This window comes from Austrofundulus limnaeus, unplaced genomic scaffold (assembly GCF_001266775.1).
Source record: "Austrofundulus limnaeus strain Quisiro unplaced genomic scaffold, Austrofundulus_limnaeus-1.0 Scaffold1283, whole genome shotgun sequence".
Lineage (NCBI taxonomy): Eukaryota > Metazoa > Chordata > Actinopteri > Cyprinodontiformes > Rivulidae > Austrofundulus > Austrofundulus limnaeus.
In genome coordinates this window covers 85,761-90,777 of record NW_013953685.1, presented here as the reverse complement: position 1 = coordinate 90,777, position 5,017 = coordinate 85,761, and positions in this window count along the sequence as shown.

Below are 5,017 nucleotides of genomic sequence, written 5' to 3'. Positions count from 1 at the left end.
TAATGATTAATTAATCATTATCAGTTTTCACACACGGGGGAATGTCTGTCTGAGAGTGTTTTTTGATTTATTTCTAATTTTTGTCTTTTCTTTCTGTGTTGTGAGTTCTTTTTTCACAGGGACAATGCTATTTCTCATGGGGAGGGGGGTGATGCTCCACTTCCACCTGGACCGGCGAGGGGCTGCGGCTTCACCTCGTGCATGCCATTTCCACCTGGCACTTCCTGGGGATCCTTTCGAAGAGGACCATCCATTCCAGTTTCATCTCATTCCACCTTGTGCAGGCGTGATTCTGCTGTTCTGTTGTGGTTTCTGATCACAGACCCTGCCTTATTTGACATGAGAACAGAACAGTTTTTACAGTGTGCTGATGCTTTGGCCACACTGTTTCCGCCTCCATGAAATTTTGAGTTGTCCCATCTGCTATACTGAACCAATTTGTGCATTTCTGACTGTTTCATTATTGTGGATTTCTAATTACCCCACCTGTTGTTTGCTATGCATTTATATACTCATATCCTGGGTTGATTTTGGCTCCACCTCCTGGGAATAAAATATGAGAGTACAAGATTTTTAAACATTTAGCCATTCTCTGAATGTTTTTGGGGTTAATTTTTTTTATTTTATGCTTTGTTCTGTTATTTTCCTTTTATGTTTTTCTAGAGTTTTTGTCCTCTTGTGTGCAGTTTTCCCTGGTGAAGCTTAGATGACTGTCTGCTGGGTCTCTGAGACCCTTCCATCGACAGACATTTTTTGATGATTTGTTTCTTTCTGCGTTTGTGGTAATCCCAGGGTAGGGGTTTCCCATTACCTCGAGCCTGGAACGCCACGAAGACGTATTTGAGGGTCAGTGTTCACCTGTCTGGGTTTTACCTGCGAGGTCCGGGGAGCTGGTGACGTGCTGTTCAAACGGCATCTGTCTTTCACAGAGGACTAGTTCTAGGCTTACATTATTAGGACTTAGCTTAGGTGTAACAAGAGGAGGGTGGAGCTGTTACCTTTAGCTTAATTTATTTAGATTTTAGGTTTAGCTTTTGTTTGTTATTTTTTGTTACACATTTGTTTTTTACTTTTTCTTGCACAAGCCAGCTTATGCCAATAATCCATTGCACTACTTTTGCCCTATTTCTCTTTTTATATTTGTTGAGCGATGCATTTGTGGAACAGACTTATAATAATTATTCCTTTTTCCGTTTTTAGTATTGAGTATTTCCTTTACTCAAGAGGAGGGGATGTTGTGGAATACATATTTCTGTATCACCTTGACACTGTCCATTTTTCATATCTTGTGATATCCCTGGACGTCAGCATCGAGTTGACCTACTTCACGTACCAGAACGAGGCAGATTCTGATTGGTTGTTCATTATCACGTGGTGATAACTGACAGTAAAACATTGCTTGCCCGGCCTATGACAGGGGGGCCCACATCTAACAGACTTCGTGATTGCTTTCTGTTCCATGTCTGCCCATCTGATCATACCCGCAAGACTATGTGTCTCTTTAACACTCTCGCCGTGTTTCTGACCATTCTTGCCACGACAACATCATATGTAAAGTTTAGGGCAGATTCAGGCTCAAATGGTAATAGAAAATACTCGCACATGAATGAAAGTCAATACAAAGTCCCCATAAGGATAGAAGAACAAACATGTCTATATGTGTTTTTGTGAGGAGGAGACAGTCAGCGAGGAGACAAGCAGATCGCTGCAGGGGAGGAAATCAGACAGTTCACTCTTCTGACACTAAGAAAACAGGAGGGGAGGAGTCAGCTTAGCTTCTGTGTAGCAGAGCACAGAGAGGGAGAGAGAGGAAGCAAACCAACAAACGAAATGAAACTTATCGTCCTCATTGATTTTTTGAATATCGCGACAGGCCTAACGGCAGGTGTGTAAAATTATTTATAAATAGATCCTGTCACAAGCTCTAAAAGCTCTCCCCCTCTGCTCGTGTGCATCATGGCAGCACATAAATCCCAATATTTAACCTCCCCTGTTTAATACACCAGCATTTAATAAAATACGACTCCCTCTTAAGTTTTCTCTCAACTTTCCCTAATCTGAGACGTTTTCTTTCATTCCCATTCTCACATGATTTTGCTCCTCTTCCTGTAAAGGCTGTGATGTCAACCCATCAGTGTTTATTCACAGTCTGTCTGACAACCTATGATAATAAACTGCTTCTTACCATCGCTCATACACCAGACTTAATGTATTTATTTTGGAGTGTTTTATTAAGTATTTCAGCCACCCTGCTAACAATCATATTTTTATGCTGTACCAATAAGGGTTGGGCATAATCGTATCGTGTGCAATTAATCGTCAGAAAAACATTAATCGATTACTTTTTTGGCACTTGACAATTAATATGATTAATGCCACCAGGCAGAATCCGCTCGCTGCTCCTCTCTGCTTCAAATATGATGAACATTAAAAAAGCTCTGCAATTTATTTATCTATCAACACAGTTTTAAATTTGATGTGTAGCATGAAGTCTGTAATTTTGACACAATTTGGAACAGATTTTTATGAAATCTTTCCCATTACATTGGTCATGTGACTAGGACATGAGGGTGTCCAGGGACTCCAGGGGATTAAACGTCAAATTAATCGTTATCAGCTAAATACCACAATTAGTCGTGATTAATTTTTTTGCCAATATTGCCCAACCCTAGTACTAACTGCCACTAGGACCAAAAGCTTAAATTTGATAACTAGTTTAGACCCATGGTTTCAACCGGAAAATTATATTGGCACCTATATAAATTTTTTCTAGACAAAAGCTGCTTCCTACCTATAAACCTAGGTCCCGAGAGGGACAAAGTTCAACACTGCATTCTGGATCGACCCTGTTCTACAGTAAAGATTGTGGAATATAAAATTTTATCACATCGGAAGTGATAAATAAATTCAAAATTTAAGTTTAAGGACTAGTTCCATATCCACACAACTACCAAACACATTTAACTCAAAACTATCACCAAATTTCCCTGCCGACCTCCATTATTTTATAATCAACACCACCTTCTTTGCTTTAAATTATGATGAAGAATAATTAAAGGTACCAGAAAGTTGCAGGTATACTACTGAAATATTAGTATTTGTAAATAAATGTTGTAATGTAATTTGTAGTGTAATTAAATAGATAAAGTTTATTCAGCCAGACCTGTTTTGTCATGAGCTCGTGCCCTCAGCCACTCTGTACCCTACATCACTTCAAGGACAGAACATTTTTATTACATTACAATATTTCAAGGTGATTCCTACCAGTTTAGTCTGCAGACACAGATGTCCTTTAATCTGTTCGTCAGTCAAGGCTATTTCAACACTCAACCTTCTTTCTAAAACATCCCCTTAGAACCATCATAAAATCTATACAAACCTTCCACAAATCTATCAGACATATTTATAATTTATACACCTAAGCACTCCACACACATTCTCATAAACTTACACAGATAAAGAGAAGGAAAAACAGTGTTCGATTCCTAGATTTATTCCCAATGCTGGCATGACAACTCCACCTATTAACAAGGATTTTTAAAATCATGCGAATACCCACCAGGCAATCTCAGCTACAATTCATGGATTTTTCCTTTTGACGAGCCTAACCCAAATCTCGTGACCACCATTACAGGTGGACACGGGGCTCATGCGGCCACCATGTAATTATAAAGTTGTACCCCCACCTGTTTTGAGCGCAGTCTTTTACAGAAAGACCTACCCTAGGATTTTGAAAGAGCTCAGATAAAACAGCCTAGAAGATCTTACCACACACACCACGCATCCAAACACATATAAAACACATATTTCACTACCTACAGGGCCCAATGAATTGTATGGCTTTAAATTCCCACAGACTGAAATGTTTAAACGCTTTTAAACTGTCTCTTACCGTCCACGTTAAACCATGCTTATTTTGACTATGCCGAACGACACGTTGTCGTTGCTAAGCTGACACACAGTCTTAGCCTAGCAACGCTAATACTTAGCGAGGCTGTTTCAACTCCCCCACATACAGCCCAGTCCACAGCAAACACCGATCGCCGCATCGTTCAGTTCGGTAAACAAGATGGAAAGCAAAAAAGAGTTTTGCTCACCTGTGTCCTGCACCCAGACCGCACGTCGATTACAAAGGCCTGCTAATGCTAGCCACCTTAGCCCCAACACCGCAGCTTCCTACACAACCTTCAGGCAAATGTCGGGGTCACCAAAACTGTAAGAAATATTCGTGTTCAAAGACTGAAGTCACTAGAAAACCACCAATGTTAAATAATATGATTGTTAGACGGGACAAAATCATAAAAAAAACAGAATTCTGGAGTGAGGTTTTATTGCCACTGCTGACAGGAAACCACACACTGTCCGTAAACCAGGAAGTTGATCCATTTATACAGAGTCTTCAATGCCCGCGTTCGCCCACTACTCACCTACGGCTGAATCACGGGCATTCATACACAATTCTGACATACTGTTCTCATAACGGATAAATATGTGTTGTTACAGTTATTTTGGACATGTAACTAACCTATATGAATTAACACATGGTAGATTGAACATTATAAAAAGGAAAACCTAAAAATATAGTGTTGTGCTTTTAACATCAGTACTATCAGTACTAAACTCTAATAACTATAAATTTCTTCAAAAGTATAAGGATGTCAACAACGGTAGACTTGTCAATCCAGGCTTACATGTACGAGCCAGAGTCTGACCCAGTGCAAGACACTCAGAATGACAAACCTGCAGAACCACATCTTCAAACGAATGTGTCACAATGGTGCATTATTTATTTACACACTCTATATCCTTACTTACACTGGGTAGCAGAGCTAAACTAAAATACATGCATTTGAACTACTATTATATTATATAACTTACTTTTGTGATCAATAAAGTATTTTTAATCGAACAGTTACAATATACTCACACTCACTGTTCAGTAGGGGTGTAAGAAAATATCGATACATTGAAATATCATGATATTTCATTTCCTGATACTGTATCGATATTCTAAAGC